The sequence below is a fragment of the Argopecten irradians genome, chromosome 16 (assembly GCF_041381155.1).
Source record: "Argopecten irradians isolate NY chromosome 16, Ai_NY, whole genome shotgun sequence".
Classification (NCBI taxonomy): Eukaryota; Metazoa; Mollusca; class Bivalvia; order Pectinida; family Pectinidae; genus Argopecten; species Argopecten irradians.
Window position 1 is genome coordinate 22,928,578 of NC_091149.1, and position 16,457 is coordinate 22,945,034.

At 34.8% G+C, this 16,457-nt stretch overlaps 1 protein-coding gene across 1 annotated transcript in view; it reads right to left on the reverse strand.

The window, feature by feature from the left end:
* The window catches only part of LOC138310516 (MAGUK p55 subfamily member 7-like), a 97,859-nt gene extending 90,955 nt beyond the window's left edge, over positions 1 to 6,904 (reverse strand). Inside the window, exon 1 of the mRNA XM_069251769.1 lies at positions 6,647 to 6,904. The gene's annotated coding sequence lies outside the window, so the exon portion shown is untranslated. The remainder of the gene's footprint in view (positions 1 to 6,646) is intronic.
* Between the last annotated feature and the right edge of the window lie 9,553 nt (positions 6,905 to 16,457).

Consider the following 16,457-nt stretch of genomic DNA (forward strand, 5'->3'; position numbering starts at 1 on the left):
TAGATAAAGGAACGAAAACTTGCATCTAACAATTAACATATACCAGGAAGCTATTCTAAGCCTTACGGATGTATTTTAATTTCAGTTCTGAAAGTAGAAGTCAGCCTCTCAATATTTACTGGGGATACATAATTATCCTTCACTGAAAATAATCTAGACACGTCTTTCTTCCCATACAGACTTAGATCCTACTGCCATTTCCTGTTGCGATGCTTTGCCTAATTAGAATCAATATGTGAAGTATAGCTCACATTATCTGTATTTGATAACAAAACGATAAAGTAGTGCTCGCACATTTTACATAAGGTTGGTGTTTGCTAATTGCCTTTTTTAAACAAATATTTCAGTTATGTTGTTCTGTGCCGTAAATAGATTTCAGGCTACTTCGACCTATGCATAGGTTATATTATTTGGAGACAGAAACTTCAGATTGGGAAATACAGGTTAAATAACAAATAAGTTAAGACATGATTTTCTTTATCAACGCCTTTGTTCATGAAATATACTTAATCCAAGACAAGCCAGTGGTCTGATGTTTTGTTGATAGGCTCATTGTATTGAACTTGGTTTGATCCTATTAAGTCACATACATTTCGGGAACTGGGCGTTAATCGCTGCGATATCAATAAAGTTAGATCTCTGAGAAATAGCAGTAAATACCTTCCTGAAATCTCAGTGTTAAAATTTTTTTTTTCAATGAAATACATTTATATCATAACACGTTGTATTGAAGTGGTTCTAATCCTTTATAAAATCCCATACACTTAAAGTGAACAGTCGGGCAAGGATGGCTAAAGTCGGTAACAATGGTGTGAATGTATCCAGTATAATTTCAAATGAAATAGAAAAATAAATTATCTCGTCAAAATCTGTCTGCGTACGAAGAAATTAATTTAAAGTATAGGAATCCTAAATCGTCCTCCCGGTTGACTATATCCATGGTTACATTTCCACGCAGCCTCGCTTTCAATAATTTCAACTTTTCTTTATTTCAATGGTCAGAACTGGGAAACGTAAGCAGAACTTGACCGTCGTATTAATATGCGAGAACTTTTGGAAGGGCAATGAACGCATTTAGACTGGTTTTCTTTGCCCGACTATTCACTTTAAGGAATTAGACGTGAATCCCTCTGAAATACCAATAATGGTAGGACTCTGAAGAATGGAATTTTAGCAAATAATCCGTCACACAGACTATACCTGGCATTGTTTTATTCCACAGGGATATCCACGTTAATAATTGGTTACCTAGGCCAACAGGCAATCTAATTTATCAGTTATTATCAAACCTGACCTAATCCAAACACAATGTTCCGTGTTTATTTCCCGTCGTCATGCTCTTTACGTTGATGTAACTTGATAATCGCTTTTAAGTTGACCTCACATCGACAACATTACGAACACCAGTTCTGATTGTTCCGATACACTGTATGAATTTGTTTGTTCGTATATGATTTCAATAGCGATACTGTAATGGTAGAACTGTATCGCTGGGGCCGTCTCTCGTTCTACTAGACAGACTGATTAATTTGATGGAACAAAGGATATTACCTAACACACACAGAACAGATTTATCACGCTATACGTTTAGAAAACTACAAGTCATGGATGTTTGATTTGATTTAAAAACATCTCCCGACCAAGGCTATATTTTTATGATAAAGTTGTAATTGAGCAATACAGTTTTGACTTGGCAAAAAAACATGTTATGACCTATATTTTCATGGCAAAGTTATGATGCCATCGCTTGAGCAGAAACCAGTTTACGTTTACGATTTTAAAGTACCTTTTTATTTGATTTCTAAAATTTAGATTATGACCTATTCTTTGATGAGAAATTTGCATGGCAACGTTAGAGTAGAATACATTTAATATATTCAACGTATACCATTCAATCAATTTCGTATTTGTTTCGAGAATTATTTTCTACTAGTTAGAGGAGAAACTGACTTTGAGTTTGAATTTGTCAGATTTTTCCAATTTAGGAGATGCATATTTTCCTTTAGCGATGACGATTTGAAAACGAGTCATTCCATCTTAGTTGGAAATAAACGTCAAGAATGGAAACGACTCAAAATACAGGAAATAACAAAATATCTGGCTCCTAAGATTGTTCCACAAACCAGTTTACAAGTGGTAGATTTTACATTCAAATTGGCTACAGGCTTGAGGTCCCGACGACAGATGAAACTATTTAGGAGCAAACAAAGACATGAAGTATTCATAGGAAAAAGATTACATCGGACACATCAGGCTGGACTATTACACCTCGCTCGGATACGTCATTCAATCTGTGAGATGTGAGGCGCTTATGTAACGAGTATCAGATTCAAGGCCACTCGTCTAAGGTCACGAGGAGGTTAAAGGTCAGGGAATCTAATACAACATGAAATACGGCCATGTGGAGCTAAGTTGTAACATCCGGTGTGGGGGAAATTTCATTAGAAGTTTGACTACAAAACAACCAAAGAGGCTAGAGGCTAAGGACAAAATAAAAAAAAGAGAACGATATTTTTATTTTATTTTTGTTTTTCAGATCAACAATATAAACAACTTTTACGTGCTTACTTTGTGTACCTAAATTTTGGTTGTATCATATCTTCATGAATTAAAATATGTTTATATTGCTACATGTGATATATCAGTCGCTACGTATATGTAGGTGACGATGTTCTCTACGTCAATCCCATGTAATCATGCACTTTTTATTTACAATAATCTCTTATTTTTTCATGTCCGCTCCACTACCGGCAGCATAAACGATACTCAGCATTTGAGCAATAATTGGTGGCTACTCATGTAAATTACAATCTGTTTAAATAAAGATCCTTATTATCACTGCGTTTGATAAGAGGATCTGACAACGTTCCGTTAAGGGTCATGTCTAGATGACCTTTGGAACTGGCCAATGAAATTGGCACTGCCAGAATCTTGACTGGGGACGAAATAGTTTGAAAAAGCTGTCCGAATTATTCTTGTTAATGTATTCATCTCGCCCAAAAAGCATAACAAAGTTAAATGTATATGTACACTGGGACGAAATGGCGTTATCAATTGACGTAGCAATGGGTAGGAAAGGTATGTGATCTGAAGTACATGTGGTAGAAAGTTCATCCGAACATGACCCTTTATGGAATGTTCTGAGATCCTCTTTTTCACGGAGTAGTTACAAGGATCTGTATTTCAATCAGATTGTGTAAAGTATGTCTTATTAACAAACAACTACTTAAATAAATTAACATTGCTTTTGATGGATGCGCAATTAGTACTTTAATTCATAAAGGTCATAGTGCCATGGACTTTTTCGGGACGCAATAAATCATTTTTATCTTGAATTCAAAATAGAAAGATATAACTTTTCAATTATGGTATTGGAGTAATGTAAGTATCTTTTCTAAGTGAAGAAAAAAAAATTGTCTGCTCCTGTTTAATAGAGAAAAAATACCATTCGTCAGCGGTGTAGTATTTTTAAATCATATATTTGCTCTTTCATCATAAGATTTAAAATGAGAGGCAAATACGTATACGTGACCAACTCTTTATATCAGTGGTGATGTATTAAAAGTACATACTAGAATATTTATCAATTATACTTTAAAGTATACAAACGAAGAGCTAAGAAGATGTAAAGGTGTGATGAACGTTGAAAGATTTTTAAAACGCTTTATTATTCCCTGTCAGTGATTCAGCACTATAAAGGGTCCGTTACAATTTAAGTTTGCAATAATGGGAGTATGAATGCCAACAGGACAGCGGCAACTTCCACAAGAAGTGCACTTATATTTACATTTGATAACAATTTTTTAATATTTTATAATATTTTTTTATAATAGAGATATTATGCATCCGAAATGAAGCAAGTATGATCGTCAAGGACGGAAAAGTCATTTTATCAGCCATCCCCCGTTATCGCTGGAACAACTATTGTGACGTACCAATATTGAGATGTGAAAATAAACTGGTGGCTGTTCATGTGCTGAACAACGCCAACTACGCATAATAGTCAAGATGCATCGCATATAATTATGTTTTTGTATTCGTTTCATACTATATCCTACTATCTGATTGGCAGACTTTCTTTTCATACTACTTTGAAGACAAAATCCAAGAATGGCGCGAAAACCCGACGTTATTATGACGTCACAAAAGAGACGGCAACGTTGTTTATTGATTTAGAAAAAAATATCCTTTGAACAATCAATAGCATCCTACGTTTAAACGTATTCTATGTTATCAAGTAGTCTGAAAAAATAACTATTTGCATCGATGTCACTATTTCTTAACTTCTAATGCTTAAATAAATAAAATATAAAATAACTTTAAACCTGCAAATATGAATCCGGACACTAGTTGCATGAATCATTATCACATGAAATCAGTGTGAATTATCGCTAGCACAAAAAAGACATATACGAACTGTATTCTTTAAATATGTATGGATTGATGGTGTATGTTCGAGGTTGGGATTTACATTGATACATCCATAAGTCCTCCTTACACGTCCAGATGAATTACAGTAAAAAGGCCATCGACATTTGAAAGACTTAATTGAGGGCTTAACAACACTGTAATGTGGGTATTTTGACACAGCTTACATGTGTTACATCAGTGTTAAAATGAATGATCAAGTCAAACATCTCCCTGTTGGTATGACGAGGTTCAAGACATTATATTGGTGTATAATTAGTGTATGTCACTTCGGTGTAAAAGCTCAATGTCATCAAACATCTCATCCTTTAATATGTTTCCTCGCCATGGTACTTAATAGTGATAGTACATGGCGTTATTATTGTTAGGATTGATTGTTTGTGTGATTATATGGACGTCCTAAAAACAGCTAGGGTCATGTAAGGACGGCCTCCCATGTATGCGGTCAGTTGTGTGTATGTTGTGCGGGAGTGTGTTGTGAGAGATTGTGGTATATTCGAGTTGTGTCTTTTTTGTATAGTGGAACTTTTGCATTGTTTATAGTGCTGTATCACTGAAGCATACTGTCGAAGACACCAAACGATACATCCTACCCGTCACATTATACCGACAACGGCGAACTATTTTTTTTGTTAAAAAAAATCTGACGTCAGATGTGTGGGCGATGTAAATCAGAGGACGTAGTGACAGTAGGATTTTTCACATATATTTTTGTCTCATGGCATAAATAGCAAGTTTAAAGATTTGATGACTTTTGCTGTTTTTTGCTTTCTGAATGAAATGACAGAACAAATGTCACCAAGGATATCCCACCTGTGATTTGTGTCTCTGCCATTAATGAAATAGTAACTGTTTATTATTCTTTAAGATTTGAAAATTAACATTGTTAACAAAATTAGGGTACACACAAGGATCTCTCACCTGTGATTTGTCCCCTAACACGACAGAAAATGGCAGTTGCATATTTTTCATGTTGTGATAGATTCTAAACCTGGCATATGATGTCTCGGTTTGCGAAATGGATGGCCTCTAGTGGTCAATTTAAATCGATTTATATAGATGTGTAGTTATGACTGTTGGAAGCAGCATGACTTTATTATTTTTTATATCTTTAGTCTTGATGTCAGTTGCGAATATATTACAGACACCAGTCCACACAGCTTATTAAATACTTAATATATGTATCAAATGCCTTGTTTTGTGCAACATGTTTTACCCTGAATTATCAACATAGTTTCTGACCATAATAGCTTTACAGATTTTTTTTTTGTAAATATTTTGACGTACTACACCATATGATAACAAAACCAAATACATGTACAATATTTGAGAGTTATTTGTATTCTGCTATATTTGAATTTGAAGAATATGTTACTCGTAATAAGAATGTGACATTATAGATACACATTATTTATTTGCAATTAATCTAATGTAGAATTGAGACTTCATCAAAAAGTATTTCTGATTTTTTTCCCACATTGTAACATGCCATTTACAGCGATAGAAACACTAATAATGATGCTTTGTGATGACATGCAATGAACTGACCAAACTAAAATAACTCTCTCGACTCCCACTCGTATTGTTAAAATCAGAACTATAGTCTGCGCATAACTAGGATACTTTAAAGAGCAGAATGAATTTAAATTATGTGACCTTAAAGTTAAATAATCTGCTAATGTATGCGGTATGTCACCTAAAAAGATGTCACAGATTAAACGAATTGGAAATGCCATTTTTTATTTGGGTTAAATAAAACTGACCAAGAAGTGACATTTGATTGATAAAATTCAAAAGACCACGGAATTGAGATTAGCCATCTAACAAAACACCTAGTGACAAAGTCGATATCAGTGTTTCTAGCTGCGCAGAAACACTTTATAGTTAAAAAGTGTGAAAAAAGTCCGACTACCGTCAATGGTTGCGACAGAGTTTAAGCTTAGGCCAAATTAAATGTCCCATATCACAGTATGATGTTCTATGAACGTGTAATAACGAAGAACAGATCTTTTGCGATGATTTCAATGAGCGCAACAGAGTTCATCTGTAATACTTTGTAAGAGTGTGTATGTGTTTATATAGCGGGCGTCAATCAATACACAATGATGTACCAGAGTGACAATGTACGAATCTATAGTTATTTATCAGGTCAGAGACTAATGTTGTATACATAATGTCGATACAGATTAGAATAGGTTTATACACAGAAATATCTTACCTTGAAACATGTTGATGGATCGTCCAGAGTATCACAGAGTTCCCATGAAAGTGGTCAGTGTCCAGATAGCACCCTGTAACACGTTTCTTTTCTGTTCTTGTCAATTCCGCACGTTCTTTTATGGTCAATAAAACAGTGAGCAGAATTATCGCTTGACCACTGGCGAGATTCGCCCTATCGATTGGCCGGAGCTGTCAGTGCTGGAGTATGAGACGGACGTTGGAACTTGTGTGTGACTATCACAGCTTGTTCTGTGGCCAATTTTCGTTTTACTTGTGCCCGCCTTTCAGCCACTGAAACTGATTTGTATTTATACGTCCTATTCAATCGATACACCATGCTTCTACGACAGTAAACTCCAGACACGCTTTCTACACAAAAACGAAAGAGCATGCATCTTTTGGGAGATTTAATGTAACAGTGCGAACAAGACATATTGCCGTATAACATTATTCTCTCACAGAAAATGTCCGGTTTTTATTACTGTTCTTTCTCCTTTTGGGCAGACGATTTTTATTGGTAGTCTTGCATGCGTTTCGTACTCTTGTTTGAATAGTTTCATGTAAACGATCCGTTTTAGATTGTGTCAAACATAACTATAGGAACTTGCTGATAAGCGTGGTTTTAGTGTCATATATTGGTGGATGTGCAATTTTGTCTCAGTGTCTGACTCCCGGGATTGTCTGGATATATATGGCAGTTACAGTACTATAAATCTAAACCTAAGTTTTTGTTCTCATAAATGTACTTCAATTTACGATAACTCACTTAGTGTGTTAGTTGCAAAGATAACCTGCCTCAATTTTGTCTTTAAGTTCAGCGGGCGGTTATGTTCCCTGGTCGAGACATACCACATTCAAACATAAAATGTTGCATCTACTCCTGCTTAGTCTTCAGTAAACGAGAGCAACACATTAAGATATAGGAGGACGTCCTTGAATGATTCTAGATGTTATCAGGCAATATATTTCAGTAAAAACACACTATAAAGTATCTGAGAATATTATTGTGTTTTATATCTTCAGACATTGTGTGCGATCATAATACTTTAAGTCGATAGCGGTTAATTGATCTAACCGCCAACGCTATTAATGGACGTTCAGATATATTCTGATTTTCTTTAATACATGTATATCAGTATAGGCTAGTCTTATGCAGTTGCGTTGTATTGTAATTAAGACGCTACACAGTGCTTAGAAGTGTATTGTAATTAAGACGCTACACAGTGCTTAGAAGTGTTTCCTACTTAGAAATCAATTAACTGATTAAGGTGAAGTCCATGTAAATACAGAAACTGCCTTTCAGTATTTGTAAGAAAACCAATTTCAATGCGGAACAATTTCAACAGACAATGCAAAATTGATCATCCACTTACTGCCAACATTTCTCGTCTTTCTTTCGGCTTTAAACTTGCTTCTTCCTTTGGCTTCAATGAAGCTTTTCTTAAACGAACATATCACCTGAAAACAATTGGTTGTTTTAAACGGGGTTTATCAAACTCAAATTACCACGTCATATCGAATATGAAATAATAGCGTTATATGAGCCCCTATACATTAACCAGATACCAAACAATATCTGGGCTCCACTGATGTTGGTGTTAATATTAGTGTTTATTGACCGGGGAACAATAAATCATCCGCACAGTTAAACGTACCAATCAGATTCGGCTATCTATTGACTTCCCCTATCCACTGAACTATACATAATTCAAACATTCGCCACATTATCAACGGTAATCTTCCTACGGGAGTCCTCTACTGGCAATATAACTACGACCTTCACTCTGTTCAGTTGTTAAACACTTTGACCTCTATCTCTTATTTTATTTTCGGCAGATCATGTATATGTACAATCCCCTGTTGAATAATGTTCTTAAAGAGAAAACAAAACTTTAATTTAAATATGTCCTTTAACTTTTTACCGATCCTCAGACATTTCAAATGTACAAACAATGTATTGTTTGTTGAAATGTTGGTCCGCATAGAAATACATGACGGGTAGTTAAATCTATCGCTAAAGACCGAATTCTACCGCTTTCTACATTTATGATGACATTAGGACTCCCGGTATCGCTTCGCTAACAACAAGTGAATACTGTGTCTAAAGCAAGCATTTATATGGCACATGAGCAGCCCACTGATGTTTAATAAGTTTTTTTATAGAAATGCTAAGCGATATACATATGTGCAAACGGTTTATCGCCTCATTACAAAAATGCATTATCTAATATTTCAGAAAACTGCTTTGAAAGATGAAAATGCATTGACAAAATCACTTTCAGTCTTGTTTAAATTTAATTTATCGAGTAGTTCTTGATGTTAACAAACCACTGATTATATATTAAATATGTATAATTTGTAGCAAAACATTTCAAATTTTATGCTAAAAATCGTCATTTGACTTTTATAGTGTACTGATATGTTACACATGTGTTTCATTCATGTTTATGTTTTGATTTCCTTATGTCTCTAAAGAAGGTATCTAATTCAGATGCTTATAACCAATCATGAAAAGACACACAAGTAACGTGTTACTTAAAATGCAAAAATACTACAAAATGACTAAATATCGTTATTATTTATATCTCTGGTATCATCTTCACTTCGGTTTGATTGACAACGCACGCGTTTTTATATATCTTTAAGAGCCATTCAAAATAATTTCAATGGTTATATAAAACACTTTTTCTGTATCTAAAACGAATATTCGAATATTAATCTGATCTGATATTCGAATATATTCGAATAGTACTTAAGGAAAATGACATCGCATCTCTAAAGAAAATAATCCCTATACAGACATAATTTCGATATCAGTTGCCTGCACTATCCGCCACTAGCGCTCGGATATCGCGCAAGATACAGTATTTGGTGTGAACAATTATCAATAGTCCATAACTTATAAGACAACAACTATACTGTATTTAACAAAGCGAGAATTTTTCAGGTTCTTATCGCACTCGTGAACAATATGAAGTTTTCCATCCATATCAATGAAATATAACTGCTATTATTAAGAAACAAATAATAACATTTCGAGTGACGCTACCCAAATTGGTATACTTTTTAAGGATAATTTTCTAATATGTGCTTCAATCCAAATTTTCCTTTAAACATTCAACAAATAGATGCGTTTAGTTATATTTTCTTAATTGGTTTTCTTAATTTTCAGCAGTGCATACTTTAAAAAAGAGAGCTTTGACACATCCTCGGTCCTGCACTAACTTTCAGCAGGTTCGACTACCCGAAATAGTACACCTCCTAAATCTGATTTGATTTATAAATGTCTAGACATGATAAAATTTCTGAATTAATTTAAGGAAAGTTTAAACATTTCTTAGTTTATTTAAGTAAATAAATCTGTCAAAAATACCCCATTCAGCAATTGTTTTTTTATGTTTTAAAATACATAGGGTTTTTAGGGTTGACGCATGACGTCGTTTCTCGGATTTTTCACAAATTCATTATTCTCATATTTGAATAGAGATGATAAGCATCAGGACAAAATATGACATATGACAACTGTCGCAGGTACTATTAAGCACCTTAATTATTGATGACGACAATTTTGGGAAGCGTCCCTATTTTGGTAGCGTTAAGATATATATTACATGTTTGGTATAAACATTCTGAAGAAAACCACTGTTGGAATAAAGAGTCTTTTATTTCAACATCGATGTATGTCATTGTGCACTGCAGGTAGGGCGTTAGAATACCTATCGTAACCTTTTTTGCCCGGATTAACATGCATCTGAGAACATTCCATAAAGGGTCATGTTCGATACCTTTCTATCACGTGTACTTCAGATCACATACATTTGCTGCGTCAAATTTTAACGCCATTTCGTCCCAGTATGCTTATACATTTAGCTTTGTTGTGCTCTTTGGGCAGGATGATACGTACACGAGAATTTTTGGACAGCCTTTTCAAACTATTTCGCCCCCTCAAGATTCTGGCACAGCCAATTTAATTGGCCATTTCCAAAGGTCATCTCGACGTGATCCCCAATGGGGTGTTATCAGATCCTCTTATCAAACGTGGTGATAATAAGGAAATTGTATTTTAATCAGATTGTTTTTTAGCGAACCGATTCCGGAAACGCATCAAAGCATCCTTGCCGTATTAGTTGTATTTATTATGAAACATTAGCATGCCTGTTAACACCACAGCTGAAGTGTGTTTGTTGAAGAGTTCAATCATCCCATACATGTACCATCCGGCACTGTAATTACGTAGATAATTAGTATATGAGACGGCATTCAAATAATCACATTATTTCAAATTAAGTGGTAAAGAGAAATCATTTTAAAAGTAATTGAATTTGTAGAGGTAATTTCTGTGAAATAGAAAATGTAAAGGCATCGTTGTAAAAGAACACTTCATACTGTAACATGTATTAGCGCATTTAATTGGTACGGCTATAGATTCCAGAATATAATTGTAAATAAGGACATAAATTCATTGATAATCAATTATATCCACGCATTTTATGTACCGTTCCATAACTTGAACAAGATTAATAACCAATGGTCGTTATCAGATCCTCTTATCAAACGTGGTGATAATAAGGATATGTATTTTAATCAGATTGTTTTTTAGCGAACCGATTCCGGAAACGCATCAAAGCATCCTTGCCGTATTAGTTGTATTTATTATGAAACATAGCATGCCTGTTAATCACCATCAGCTGAAGTGTGTTGTTGAAGAGTTCAATCATCCATACATGTACCATCCGGCACTGTAATTACGTAGATAATTAGTATATGAGACGGCATTCAAATAATCACATTATTTCAAATTAAGTGGTAAAGAGAAATCATTTTGAAAAAGTAATTGAATTTGTAGAGGTAATTTCTGTGAAATAGAAAATGTAAAGGCCATCGTTGTAAAAGAACACTTCATACTGTAACATGTATTAGCGCATTTAATTGGTACGGCTATAGATTCCAGAATATAATTGTAAATAAGGACATAAATTCATTGATAACCAATTATATCCACACGCATTTTATGTACCGTTACATAACTTGAACACGATTAATAACCAATGGTTTCGGCAAACTTATCTAGAGAACAACAACAGTCCATCGTCTTGACCATTGCCGTTTTTTTGTTCACATCCCTGACCTTTTCAGTACATTGTTTGTTTTATCAAGGTTAACTTCCTATCAATAGCCAGGGTCATATAATGACAGTCTCACATGTGTACAATGTTTGTAACAGGAGCGTGTTGAAGCAAGTTTAAAATAACGTTAAACTACTTCCGACTCGCCCCGTGTATAACAGTAAAACAGGTTCGAGGTGTTATAGCATTCGTTTGCTTGCATAAAGGATAAACACACAAGATAATTTAACATGAAGTATGTAAAATATAAAAAATACAGATAACTGCATAGACTTAGCTGAAAATCCTACTCAAAAAATACAAAGACCAGTCCTACCCCTATTTCCGTATCTATTTGAGTGGGAATATTCCAACCCTAACCGTTACGAAATTACCTAACCTACCAATATAACTCAATAGTACCTAGAGGAGATGACAGCACGCATGACGTATATACGTCATACTTCTCATTACACAATTCCTACCTTTATTTATCCCAAATACCGGAGACCACACGGCCAATCACGACAGAGGACATGTAAGACAAAACTCACGAGAAATAAATGCACGACAGAACACGACCACTGTATAGAGCATTACAAAGGTAACAGTAGTGGTGCACATTACTCATAGAGAAAACAGCTCACTAGTTAGCTTGTCACGTACATATATATTAACACCCTCGCTACATAAATGTTGAAAAACAGACAGACATTGACCTTCACTTGGTAGGCTGTGGTTTCTGTCCTCTGACTAAGACACACCATAGTCTATAAAATGCGTCTGTTTTTGCTCCTGCTTGGCGTGTAGCATTAAGGGAGTGTGACGACTGGTTTTCCCGTTATCAGTTTAAAGTGACCGTGTGGGGTGTGTTGCGTGTTGTCTTCGGCGGCGTGTTTCAGTGATATTGCACTATAAAAAAGGACAAGAGTCCTGCAATACAAGACACTGCACGAATGTACCAGTCTCCCAAACTTCGCACCTGGTACTTCATACAAGCATAACTTCACATACACAGGAGGCTTTTCTTTAATGATCCTGTCCATATCTGCATAAAGTACGTTAATTTAATCAAAAAAACATATCCAGATATTCATATAGCTTTTGTTTCACTTGTAGCGCATTCGTACCCTTTGGATTATCATTTATAGATGATACAAATAAAAGTGTTGAACCTTGTGGAACATCAATATTAATTCGTATTCCATTAAGATTATGTATTCCACCTGTAAAGTTAAACCCCGTTTATCATCGATACAACGAATATAGCTACACTTGAAGGGACATCTCCAAAAACAGCTAATTGAATCAATGTTTTTACTTATATTAAATCAATCAGTGTTTGTCATTTACTCGATTCGGTGTTTCAAACAGGATTCTAGTTTCGGTAAAGGTATAAACTGTTACATTTGAAGGCGTTACTGTAGAATTATTTGACAATTTCATGGTTTACATGATATGTATTTTCGACAAGATGTTAAAATCGAAACAGTTTCATTTAATTGTATCTCTGCTCTAGTATAGACAATGGTGCGCACCATGATAGATATGCTAGAAAACCCAATGTAGGTTACACACCAATGCATGTTAAAATTATAAGCAATGCTTATATTTACATTAATATAGTAAGTTCCGTTATAAAAAGAAAAAAAGGTTTAAAAAGTATGAAAAAAAAACCTTATACTATTGTATAGTGAAAAATATATGGAACAGCCAATTATTTTGCGGGAAAGAGTTGAATTCTTGCAACGTCCGGTATGTAGCCACGGACAAAATAGATTAAAGTCCAACGGATAAACCGGGAGATACAACGATAAGTACAACATTTTAATCGATTTTAAATATTTTAATAATAAGAATATTTTTCCATATAGATCAATTTATAGAATATGTTATATTCTTCTCTAAATTATCATACTGACGTAAAACCCTGTCATTTCTTGACCTTTTGAACTCTGATTGTGGTATTAATACTCCAGAGCCTAACTGCCAGTGTAACTACTGGTAAATATACCTTGGGCTTATTGGCAACATTTAGGTACTGTGCAGTGATAATGTAAATATAAGAGTATATTTGCTGTAGTAAGTAATGTCATCAATATGTAACAACATTTATTTGACTATGAAATCCGTTTTTAATACCTATATTGCTCGCCTTGAGTACGACCTTTTTTTTAAAACTAACCCTGTGTACGAATTAGTAGGGAAGGTAAACTGAGTATATCGATTTAAAAACATGGTCATTGTATGGTATTTGCTATCAAGAATAAATTATTCTCTACTTTAAAGATGCTCTGCCGCTGACCAATAGCATGTTTTCACTATTAAAAACTAGCAAACGATTTTGTATTTTTCTACAGTTACAAAAGTTACTTAATTTACACCATTACTATCATTGGACAGTTTGAGCTTCTAATTTTATTTCAAGTTAGAAATATGAAAAAAAAAATTGCATCCTAAAAAAATCTGTGTCACTATATCCTATATGGAATGAAATACTGATTGAGCATGCACGAAAAGCAAAATAAATTATTTTATATATTTTTTTTGTGTTAATTAGTCATATACATACACGATTAAACATCAATTATTGTTCAAATGATGAATATCATTTATGCTCTGTCGACGGTGGAGTATCTTTAAACAGAAACATTTTGAAGATGAGATAGATTTTATAAACAGAAATATTCTAATCCTGAACCATCTGAATACTAGCTGGATGCTTTATCGATTGACTCGATTGACCAACATACTCCAACTCCGCTATATATGTACTAAATAGATGCAATCAATTTTTTTCTTCTAATGCAGGTAATTTATTATAAGTTTTGTTTATTTAGTTTTGCAAACAAAACTTCTTCCCTTCCATGGAAATATATCAGGTAGCTACCTGTAGAGTACGACCGAATACAATGGTATAAGAGCAACAGTGTACAGTATGACCGAATGACTCATATGAAAATTTGACCACTGTGACCTTGAACGTAGGTATTGCCCAGTTATTGAAAATAATTATGTAATCATCAAAAACTAAAATAACCCTTTCGTGCAGAAAATAAACCTTCAAATTGCCTTATTTACACCAGATATTGCAAACTCGAGGCATTTAAAAAAAAATTTAAAATCAATTTCTGTAAAAAGTCGTCCAGATATCATCAATATTCGTTATTAGATGAACTTATTACTTTGTTTGATTAACCAACGTCCCACCAACAGCTACGGTCATGCAAGGACGGCCTCCCATGCATGCGGTGCGCTGCGTGTATGTTGTGCGGGATGCGTTTTTTGGGAGACTGCGGTATATTCATGTTGTGTCTTCTTGTATAGTGGAACTGTTGCCCTTTTTATAGTGCTATATCACTGAAGCATGCCACCGAAGACTCCAAGCAACACACCCCACCCGGTCACATAATACTGACAACGGGCGAACCAGTCGTCCCACTCCCTGTATGCTGAGCGCTAAGCAGGAGAAGAAACTACCATTTTTATAGACTTTGGTGTGTCTCGGCCAGGGGACAGAACCCAGAGCCTTCCTCACAGGGGCGAACGCTCAACTCAAGGCCAAAAGTGAGGCGGTGCCAAGGGAGGCATTAGGAAAGATAAAGTCAGTTATGAAGAAGAGAAAAGATAAGATCCTAAATTTAGTCGCCTTTTACGATCATGCAATAGGGGCAGCAGGTACAATTCTAATGCCCTACCTGCAGGGCAGACTTATTACAATAGCGAAATTGTGTAAATACTTGAAACAGTGACCCCTCCCCCAATTTTCATTTAATCCTCTCAACTAAAAAAAAAAGAAAAAAAAAAGAATTGCCATTCCAAATCGAACTCGGGCATTGAACACATTTTTATGATTAAAGAGCAATCATACGGCAGATTGGGAGGGTGGGATGTCAGGTACAAACACTAGTCAATAAAGTTGTCTTTGATAATGATGGTTTATACATATTACAACTACTTTGAAAGGTAGCCAAGGTATTTCTATCGCTTCTGGAGTCCGAAAATAAAATCAGAGACATTGGAGAATCACAGGGCGCCTGTGTTCGGCACATGAATGTGACCGAATATTTTATCGATATATTAATTTAATACTAACTAACTCTCTGCTTCTGCTTAGCGCTCTGCATACAGGGACGACTTGTTCACAAGTTATCAATATAATGTGACCGGGAGAGATGTGTTGCAATGTGTCTTCGGCGGCATTCTTCAGTGATATACATTGCAGCACTATAAAAATCACAACAGTTCCACTATTACAATACAAGAATATACCGCAATCTCCAAAACACGCACCACACACTACACACACGCTACCCGTCACATGTGAGAGCGTACTTACACAACCCTGGTTGTTAACATGACTTTAATTACTCTAACAGAAAATGGTGTATGTCAGCCATTAGCTCTGTATCCATGTATTGAGGTTTTGAAATCCACATGATGCAGTTGTGTTTTGGCTAAGTTTTGGTTATATTTTGATGATGTACTCGGTCTTGATATTGCGCTTGACCTTCTGCTCAATACAGCTTGGTGGTACTAAACCTTCCATGGATCAATTAAATCAGGTTATATTATAAATAAAGCCTTACATAAATATACACTTATTGAGTCAATCATGCTTTTCGATTACAAGATATAACCTCAAGTATTATAAAGTGTTGATGAATGGGATTAACGGTTTGGTAGTTAAAAGTTTTCAAGAAT